Source organism: Schistocerca americana, chromosome 5 (assembly GCF_021461395.2).
Source record: "Schistocerca americana isolate TAMUIC-IGC-003095 chromosome 5, iqSchAmer2.1, whole genome shotgun sequence".
Taxonomy (NCBI): Eukaryota; Metazoa; Arthropoda; class Insecta; order Orthoptera; family Acrididae; genus Schistocerca; species Schistocerca americana.
In genome coordinates, this window is record NC_060123.1 from 236316480 (window position 1) to 236328012 (window position 11533).

Consider the following 11533-nt stretch of genomic DNA (forward strand, 5'->3'; position numbering starts at 1 on the left):
GTCGAACTGTTCGTGCAGATGGTTGTTGTCTTGCAAACGTCCCCATCTGTTGACTCAGGGATCGAGACGTGGCTGCACGATCCGTTATAGCCATGCGGATAAGATGCCTGTCATCTCGCCTGCTAGTGATACGAGGCCGTTGGGATTCAGCACGGCGTTGCGTATTACCCCCCTGAACCCACAGATTCCATATTCTGCTAATAGTCATTGGATCTCGACCAACGCGAGCAGCAATGTCGCGATACGATAAACCGCAATCGCGATAGGCTACAATCCGATCTTTATCAAAGTCGGAAACGTGATGGTACGCATTTCTCCTCATTACACGAACCATCACAACGAAGTTTCACCAGGCAACGCCGGTCAACTGCTGTTTGTGTTTGAGAAATCGGTTGGAAACTTTCCTCGTGTCAGCACGTTGTAGGTGAGGCCACCGGCGCCAACCTTGTGTGATTGCTCTGAAAAGCTAATCATTTGCATATCACAGCATCTTCTTCCTGTCGGTTAAATTTCGCATCTGTGTAGCAATTTTAATGGCCAGTAGTGTAATAATAATAATAATAACAATAATAATAATAATAATATCATAATTTGTTGACAACTTTGCGATAGGCATTCGACTTCACGTTATTTTGACAGCTTAGGTATTAAAACAAATGTTCCTTACCTATGAGAAAGATAAGATGAGTGCACTAAAATAAAGCTGACCAAGAATCGAATCACGAGACGAAATTTCATCAAGCGGAAAACGGATAAATGAGTTATCTGTTCAACCCGTACAAATGTTCTAAGTACGCGTAATGCTCCTACTGTTTAATATCCTCTTCAGCCCTGTTCATCGTCTATAGATTCTTACTCCAAGTCTCAGGCAGTTCGTAACCGAGCGATTCGTATTTACAAGAAATCATTGGCCGTGCAGAACGCATAAACAGTAACACTTAAAGCACTGTCAATGCAGAGACAATGATACGAAGGCACAAACTCAAATTCGAAAATACAAAATGCAAAGAAAATGACACTATTTACCACTCCAATACTGACTTACAATGATTCGTGGTGCATGTAGCTGAAAACTTAATCACAGTTGGTTGAACGTAGACTATAACTGCAGTCATACAGGATGAAGTCAAATGTTATTTATATCGTGTGACAATTATTACAGTAACTACTGCGTACTAACATAACAAAGGTTTCCACTTGTCTTAATGGGAAAGCTACATGGAGAATTATCTGCAGTTATTATTTCTAAGCAATATAAAAATTACGAGAAAATATCTTTGATATCTATGTTGTAAGACTGCTACCTATACAACTACCAACTATTTTAATTTACTTTGTTTGTGATCGTATGTGGCGCCTACCAAAACTACTACGGTTGATTTGATAATACCTTTGCAGAGTTCATCCACTAAACTAAAAAAACTCTAAAAAAAATTGAAACGATGCTCCACGAAGGAATTACCCGACTGGGAAGGAAATCGTTAAATGTGATGTAATTGTAGAGACAAACAAATGATTACAGTTTAAGAAAAATTGAATGATTTATTCAAGACAACCAGTTTCATAAACTAAGCAAATCAATAACACGTTGGTCCACCTCTCGTCCACATGCACACAATTATTTGGCTTGACATACATTTGTAGAGTTGTTAGATGTCATTCTGAGGGATATCGTGACAAATTCTCTCCGACTGGCCCATTATATCACCAAAATCCAGCACTGGCTGGAAGGCCCGGCCCGTAATGCTCCAAAGGTCTTCAGTTGGGGAGGGATCAAATGGTTCAAATGGCTCTGAGCACTATGGGACTTAACTGCTGTGGTCATCAGTCCCCTAGAACTTAGAACTACTTAAACCTAACTAACCTAAGGACATCACATACATCTATGCCCGAGGCAGGATACGAACCTGCTGCTGTAGCAGTCTCGCGGTTCCGGGGAGGGATCCAGCGACCTTGCTGGCAAAGGTTGGGTTTCGCGAGCATGAAGACAAGTAGTACCATCTGTCGCCTTATGCTGGAGGGGTTCGCGAATGGAAGGAGGTGGGGTGGGGGGCGAGGAGAGGCATTATCTTGCTGAAATGTAAGTTGAAGGATGGCTTGCCATGAAGGGCAAAAAATCGGTGTGCAGTATATCGTCGACGTAACGCTGTGCTTCAAGGGTACCGCGGATGACAACCAAAGGGGTCCTTCTACGAAAATGGCGCCCCAGACCATCAGCCCTGGTTGCCGGGCGACAGCCAGGTTGGTAGCCCACGGATGCCCAGGCCGTCTCCAGACACGTCTTCGGTGGTCATCGGGACTCACTTCGAAACGTGACTCATCACAACAGACAGTTCTACATCAGTCAGTGAGATTCAAGGCCGAAGGTTTGCTCTTCGTAGCAAGCCATCCGGGGCTTACATTTCAGCAAGGTAATGTCCGTGAGCACCCGTTGAGAGTTTCTACTAGTTGTCTTCGTGCTTTTTAAACCATATCAAGGCCAGCAAGGTCGCCGGATCTCTATACAGTGCAGAACGTTTATAACATTATGAGCAAGGCCCTCCAACTATCTCGGGATTTTGACGATCTAACGCGCCAATTGGACAGAATTTGGCGTGATATCCCTCAGGAGGGCATCCAACAACTCTATTAATCAATGTCAAAGCGAATAAGTGTTTGCATAAGGGCCAGAAGTGGACCAGCGCGTTATTGACTTGTTCAGGTTGTGAAGCTCTTTCTCTTAAATAAATCATCCAATTTTTCTGAAACTGTAATCATTTGTTGGTGCGTCGTTTTTTGTCTTAGAGACTATTCATGACAGAAGAAATACGTTAGGGTTTAACGTTCCGTCGACAATGAAGACTTGGTGCACAGTTTCAGGCAGGACAAGGTTGGGATAGGAAATTGTTCATGTCCGTTTGAGAAGACGCAACTACAACTGGATCTATAAATTAACCCCTGTCCTTGTTCCATACGCGAATGGCGTGTGGAAGGTAAACTTCTGTTTAGCTCTAATTTTTTGGATATTCTCGTTGCGTTCATGTCGCGAGACACAAGCGGGAGGAAGTAAGTTCCCAAGTAATTCTTCGAATGTGCGCTTACTCGGAATTTCAACAGTAATATTCTCCTTGATACAAAACGTCTCTCTTGTTACGATTGCCAGTGGAGATTGTACGTGCTGCTCTACGTTGAATCTTCTCTATCTCTTCTGTTAATCCTACTTGGTAAGCATCCCAGACTCATGAACGGTACTCAAAAAACTGTCGAATATATGTTTTGTAAGCCACTTCTTTCGTGGATGAATTACATTTCGTAAGAGTGTTCTACTAAAAATAAGCCTGGCATCTGATTTTCCCATTTTTTCTCAGGAATTTGCTTTAAGCGACTCAGGCAAAACTAAATCTAGAAAGGCCAGAAGGCGATTTGAGTTCCTTTGTTCCAGATTTAGCTTAGTGTCTTAACAACTGCGCCACTATTTTCCGTTAAATGTAAGAGGACTTCTCGTTACCACTGTCACACAATACAGATTTGCCACGATGAATCCAGCTTATTCTAGCATTTGGTAACTATAGGCTGATGCCTGCTGAAGTTTTCAACGATTCTTTATCGTGTTTTGGCCTTAGGGATTAGCGTTAGTTTGTGTCCTGTTAGCACTTTCTCGCGCCATTCTCTTCATCTTATTTCATCTGCTGGAAGTCCCGGTGATTTATGTGGTACGGCCACATTCCGATTACTGCTGATAGGTGAAAATTAGTTCAGAGAACAAATCGTTTCTAGCACTTGTCCTGTTTTTATTGCTGCTCAGGATGCAGTGGCCTTGCCAACACACAGAGATGTATAGGTATTCTTCGCTGTTGCTTACTGGGAATGTAATTTTTAATCCCATGTTTTCAAAATATGTCGGCAAATATATTCGGCATTTTTTTCAGATTAACAGCGAGCCAAAACATGTAACATTTACGTTTGTGTGCAATAAAACAGCGAAAACCAGCAGACAAAAAATAAAGTTACCGAAGCGTATACAGGTCAAGTATGTTCATGAGCAAAAAACTTAATATTGCCTGAGTTACAGCCAGCAGCTACCCAAAATAATAACCGAACGAATGTTGCCAACATCGCAGTTAAACAGGTAAGTACTTTCCTTCCCTAATAAAGGACAATAAATTTTGCAGCTTCATGCACACGGCAACACCGGCCATTATCGACAATGGGTTCGTCAGAGAAGAGGGCAAAAAAAAATGCAGTTATCGCACGCTGCGTTTCCGCCAATTGGGAGCGCATTCGAAACCGATATTGTTCAAACTCATCGAAACGTAAGCAGCGAAGCGTCCCAATTAAATGATACGTTTTCAGTGATGCAATAACGCAGTCGAACAGCGATTGAAACCACCAAACGATTCGGCTGTACCTCAAAATTATGCCGAACAGTGTTGCCTCGTGATAGCAGATCAGCTGCCGCGCATGAGACTCACCTGTTTGCTAACTACAGGCCTTCCCTACGACATGGAGCAATTTCCTTTCTCATGTATTAGCAATAAAAATCTAACGGTATGGGGAAGTTGTACACACATTCTTTGTGGTTTTGCTATTATTATTCTTTGTGATTGTGCTATTATTATGTTTGACAGTAGTGGACAGACAGGCCTACAATGAATATCGATCGTCGTCATATAAGCGACGCACTGGTAGCGAAGAGCAAATTTGTGAGTTAGGACGTCCCCTAGACCAGGAAGACTTCTGCTGGCATGCGTTGTTCCACATTTCTCTGACTGAGGGTGTAACTTCTCGTAGGAAATTGGTAGCTGAGATTCCACAGTGATTAGTCTATTTATCCTCGGTGGCCTTTTTAGCCAAAATATCAACAATTTTGTCTCCCTTGCTGCTGAAATGTGCGTCTGTTCATGACATTCTCTTGACGGCAGTAGAGTAGTGTCAGTAGTCCCTGTATGTATCAGCAACCAGTTACTCTGCAATGTATAACGTGTCAACAGTGTAAGAATGGTAACAATAGAGATCATAATCGCATTTCGAATAGGACGCCGTTTGCAAGACATTTTTTGAGAGTTGGTGTTATTGGCGTATTGGTGCTACTGGCGTATTTCACAACGCTGGACATCGCTGTACTAACGAAATGTGGAAACGAATGGACTGATTCTTGATGAAGAATATGTAACTTCCCTATAATAACTTCATTGTTCGTTGTGACGCTGCCGTCTGCAGAACTATGCTAAGTTTGGAGATACCACAGCAATGATGAGAAAAGTTTCTTTTTCTCCTTTAGGCCCATTTCTTTATTTCGTATTTATGCCCTGTTATACTAGTGTAATATGGTACTGTAAAAAGTATGTTTGTGTTCTTTTTGTTATTGTCGATCGAGTAGTCCACGCATTTGCTGCCGGTCCATAGTGTCCAATGGGCACAATATTTCGGCGATCAAACGTGTAGCCATCATCAGGTACAGTGACGAATTGAGCTTCTGAGGGCGCGCGGCAAACTTTATCCCCTTCCACCGCAAGCAGTTCCCTCCGCAGGGATATAAGTCAGTCCGCAGCTCGTGGTCGTGCGGTAGCGTTCTCGCTTCCCGCGCCCGGGTTCCCGGGTTCGATTCCTGGCGCGGTCAGGGATTTTCTCTGCCTCGTGATGACTGGGTGTTGTGTGATGTCCTTAGGTTAGTTAGGTTTAAGTAGTTCTAAATTCTAGGGGACTGATGACCATAGATGTTAAGTCCCATAGTGCTCAGAGCCATTTGAACCATTTTTTGATATAAGTCAGCCGCGCGCCCTCAGGAGCCACCTGACCATGGCGATATGCCTAATCTCCGGGATATTGTGCCCGTTCGACACCATGGACCGGCAGTACACGCGTAGATTGTTCGATCAACTAATACTTCGGGAGAAAGTCCTCTTTTACAATTCTTACCTCCCCTCCTTCTCCACCCCTCCCCAACACTTCCCTCCAGTACCAAACGGGCGAGTCTTTGACGTCTCACGGTGTGTCGTGAATTCTATTTTGCCAGTTCTATTCAGTACCTCCTTACCTCCTCATTGGCAATGCGATCCATCCCATCCAGTTTTCAGCGTTCTCCAGTAGCACAACATATAAAAGAATTTTCAAAAACGACTTTGTAACATTTAATGTTACATTCCATGTCAATGAATTTATCTTTTTCAGGAACACTTTTCGTGCTATAGCAAGTCCGTGTCATACTTGCTAATTCGATCATCGTCGCTTATTTTGCTTCCCAGTTAGCGAAACTCATCTACTACATTTAATATCTCACTTCCTAATCTAATTTCCTTCTTAAATAAATTACAAAAAATCGTATATCTTCAGAAATAGTTAGAAATGACTCACCTCGATATCTTCTGCATAGTTATCTAGTGATACACTCCTCGAAATGGAAAAAAGAACACATTGACACCGGTGTGTCAGACCCACCATACTTGCTCCGGACACTGCGAGAGGGCTGTACAAGCAATGATCACACGCACGGCACAGCGGACACACCAGGAACCGCGGTGTTGGCCGTCGAATGGCGCTAGCTGCGCAGCATTTGTGCACCGCCGCCGTCAGTGTCAGCCAGTTTGCCGTGGCATACGGAGCTCCATCGCAGTCTTTAACACTGGTAGCATGCCGCGACAGCGTGGACGTGAACCGTATGTGCAGTTGACGGACTTTGAGCGAGGGCGTATAGTGGGCATGCGGGAGGCCGGGTGGACGTACCGCCGAATTGCTCAACACGTGGGGCGCGAGGTCTCCACAGTACATCGATGTTGTCGCCAGTGGTCGGCGGAAGGTGCACGTGCCCGTCGACCTGGGACCGGACCGCAGCGACGCACGGATGCACGCCAAGACCGTAGGATCCTACGCAGTGCCGTAGGGGACCGCACCGCCACTTCCCAGCAAATTAGGGACACTGTTGCTCCTGGGGTATCGGCGAGGACCATTCGCAACCGTCTCCATGAAGCTGGGCTACGGTCCCGCACACCGTTAGGCCGTCTTCCGCTCACGCCCCAACATCGTGCAGCCCGCCTCCAGTGGTGTCGCGACAGGCGTGAATGGAGGGACGAATGGAGACGTGTCGTCTTCAGCGATGAGAGTCGCTTCTGCCTTGGTGCCAATGATGGTCGTATGCGTGTTTGGCGCCGTGCAGGTGAGCGCCACAATCAGGACTGCATACGACCGAGGCACACAGGGCCAACACCCGGCATCATGGTGTGGGGAGCGATCTCCTACACTGGCCGTACACCACTGGTGATCGTCGAGGGGACACTGAATAGTGCACGGTACATCCAAACCGTCATCGAACCCATCGTTCTACCATTCCTAGACCGGCAAGGGAACTTGCTGTTCCAACAGGACAATGCACGTCCGCATGTATCCCGTGCCACCCAACGTGCTCTAGAAGGTGTAAGTCAACTACCCTGGCCAGCAAGGTCTCCGGATCTGTCCCCCATTGAGCATGTTTGGGACTGGATGAAGCGTCGTCTCACGCGTTCTGCACGTCCAGCACGAACGGTGGTAAAACTGAGGCGCCAGGTGGAAATGGCATGGCAAGCCGTTCCACAGGACTACATCCAGCATCTCTACGATCGTCTCCATGGGAGAATAGCAGCCTGCATTGCTGCGAAAGGTGGATACACACTGTACTAGTGCCGACATTGTGCATGCTCTGTTGCCTGTGCCTATGTGCCTGTGGTTCTGTCAGTGTGATCATGTGATGTATCTGACCCCAGGAATGTGTCAATAAAGTTTCCCCTTCCTGGGACAATGAATTCACGGTGTTCTTATTTCAATTTCCAGGAGTGTATTTCAATGCCTGCATCAGTATCTGTCCTAAATTCGATGGTTGAGATTTGTAACTGAAAAAAAGAAGAGAGCAGCTCGTGGCCGGCCGGTGTGGCCGAGCGGTTCTAGGCGCTTCAGTCCGGAACCGCGCGATTGCTACGGTCGCAGGTTCGAATCCTACCTCGAGCATGGATGTGTGTGATGTCCTTAGGTTAGTTAGGTTTAAGTTGTTCTAAGTTATAGGGGACTGATGACCTGAGAAGTTAAGTCCCATAGTGGTCAGAGCCATTTGAACCATTTAGAGCAGCTCGCAACGGCATCAGTTATGGTCATACGCAGCGTAAATGGCTCTGAGCACTATGGGACTTAACATCGGTGGTCATCAGTCCCCTAGAACTTAGAACTAATTAAACTTAACTAACCTAAGGACATCACACACATCCATGCTCGAGGCAGGATTCGAACCTGCGACCGTAGCGGTCACGCGGTTCCTGACTGAAGCGCCTAGAACCACACGGCCACAACGGCCGGCTACGCAGCGTAATTGGTTTCCAGTAGGATTCTGAAAGCCCAGTTGACAATCTTTCTGCATTCGTTACTGGCGGCGAGATCCAGATATAGTCAAAAATATGTTTTAGGTTATTTCAGCATGTAACGAAGTATTTATTCTTCAGCACCATGGCAACATTCCGACCTTAACGTGGAACATGCTACTACGAAAAATAAATAACAGTTAAACACGTTGGTCCACTTCTCGCCCATATGCACACAGTTATTTAGCTTGACACGATAATACTATCGTGTAAGACGCAGATAGTAGTGAAGGTACCGGTTGTAACTTATAGCTGAGAATCACCCTAACATTTAATCAGAGCAATCTGTGAAAACCCAAACTGGAATGGCGTGATTAGACAACAAATGAAAGTCATTATTAGAAGATAAACATTTTGTTAATTAAGTTCATTTTAACCTACTTCACGAACAGTAATCACAGTTAAATTGACCTTAAGTATTCGTGTACGGAACAGAAGCAGCAAAGCCTTCAAGCTGGTCACCAAATGTTCGTTTTGTCAGTAACCGCCATTTCCTGCAGAAAACTATTAGAAAAGTTGATCATCAAAATTTTCGGTTTGTCAGTGGCCGCCATTTCCAGTAGAAAACTACTAGAAATGTGCCCTACGGAGTAACGTTCAGCTTTATGAACATGCCATGCGTCAAAGGATTAGAGCCATTAGCCATTAGAGTCAGAGACCCAGGCAAGAGAGGAGCTGTACTTTTAGGCCAAATTAATACGTATGTATGCCGTAAATAATAATTAATATAGAAATTCTCTTGTCCCTGGCGGAATTTGTGTATATACTATTTAGTAGAGAATAGTCTAAAAAAATAAGAAAATTTCATTTGAGTTTTGAAGTTTTCACAATGGCTGTGATTTGTACTGGAGGTTATACTCTCAGTCTTTGCTCCACGCTAACGAACGAGACTGCGTTGTATAGCTGGTACGAATAACCAAACAGTAGGAGCTAACATTAAGAGGCTGATTAATGAAATTGGCTGAAACGTGGTAGTACTCCCTTCATAGTGGCTTTCAGCCGACGCGCGTAGTTTAATAACAGCGAAAACCTCACAGGGAAGGGGCTATTAAAATGACAGTTAAGTATCTCCGCGTTTTGATAAAACGTGGATTACTCGCAGGCAAAAATTGTTTAATTAAATTCTTCCGTGGCAGCTGCAGAGAGACAATACATCGAGGCATAAGTCGATGCACTCCAAACCAGGATCACGAGAGCAAGCATGATGTCGAGCTACCGCTCCGTGTAATGGGAAGCTTTAATCTCCATAGTCTCGCTTAAACGTTGGAAAACAATCGTCCGTATGGATTTTTTAAAAAAAATATCGTTTCATTTGGGTGACGAATGCAGTATATTTTGAACTAAGGACGACCGTGCCCCGTGATTTTCCGCATCATTCATTAGCAGCAGAGGTATTAGAGGAAAATATTTGAGTATTTTATACCTCGCTTTCATAAACTGCTTACTCAAACCTCGATGTACGTGTAGAGACTTCAGTTGTTTTGTGCTACATGCATGAATGGATGCACACTGAAGTAAATTCTGTAGAGGGACAGTAGTTACGAAGGATCGAAATATGTTAAGATGCTGTATTCTCACCACAGCTGAACATAATTAGACGATCTTATTACCATCTCACAGAGGAAATTTAACGAGGTTGAAGAGCCGACGTTTTTGTTGGAGAACGAAGTGTTGCGCATCTTCTTAGAGAGAGTATTGTTGTGTGTATAAGGACATTTGGACTGAATTCGACAGCCTTTCTCCTCCTTCGATGTCAGTCTGAAAGGTTGTGCGAACGACAGTGAATGCATAGAGGAGGATGGTGTGGGGGGACTAATGGTAAAGAGTTATAGAGAGATGCTGCATTTACCTTGGAAAATCAACAGGAGAAACATTCTGATATGGGGATCCAAGAACGCGACTCTACGAGATCAGATGTGAAACCCATAAAATAAATGTGTTGTGTTGGTCATAAACGATATACGGACCCTAGATCCATATCGTACCCTAGATCCATTTTCTTGGCTGAGAGAGCTTTTAGTGGAAATGTGTATCTAGACATGTTAGAACACTGGTTAATGCTGCAACTCTAAGTGGGGAACGAGGACCAGGGGATCTTTTTCCAAGACACGATCTGAACGCATTTGTATGTGAACGTTCAGGAGTATCTATATCGACGGATGTGTCAAGTATCAGCAGTGATATCCAATCCTGTTTCCTCCTGGCGTTTTTTCGTTATGGTGCAGTCCTTTGGACACGCCTCTCACTCATTCCCACCCATAAACAGGACCTTGCCAAATGCATTGAGGTTGACATACATCATTTTGAGCATTTATTGCATTAATGTGATATTTACAGGTAATCAGGCTGTAACAGCATGCGTTCTCAGAAATGATCAGTTCACAAAGGTACATGTATCACATTGGAACAACCGAAATAAAACTTCAAACAGACCTACGTTCTGTGTTTTAATTTAGAAAACCTACCTGTTACCAACTGTTCGTCTAAAATTGTGAGCCATATGTTTGTGACTATTACACTATCACAAAGGGAAAAAAGTGGTCCAACTAAAACATTCATATTTCTTTACGTACTACACGTATATGTAATAACAATGGGGGTTCCTATTTAAAAAAGCGCAGTTGATATCCGTTTGACTTATGGCAGCGCCATCTAGCGGGCCAACCATAGCACCATCTGGTTTCCCCCTTCAAGCTAGACGAATTTCGTTCTTTGTAATTTTTTCGTTTGGTGCTTATTTTGTGAGATATTTGGCCCGGTCACTATCAATGGACCAACCTGTATAAGCAGACTGAAGTGAGGAATGAAAATTTGTACCAACGACTGGGTTTGAACTTGGTTCAAATGGCTCTGAGAACTTTTTTTTCACTAGCTGCTTTTTTTTTATGACCCACCGTCTAATTTCTTATGGTGGGTCGTATGTTGCCACTTAGCCGCTGTGACTGGGTCTGGGGTCCGGAGTGACTGAAAGTAACACTACACCGGCTCCCGTCCCCACTCACACCGTTGCCCGTGTCCCGCCACGTGGAGGCGGGCTCTATTTGTTTACATCCATTTGATATCTTTTTTGTGCAGCATTAGAAAAACTTATAACTAATACAAAATCAAGTGAGATATCAATAAACAAAACTAAATTAAATATTTAGAAAGAAGGAAGTAAGAGAATTGAATAG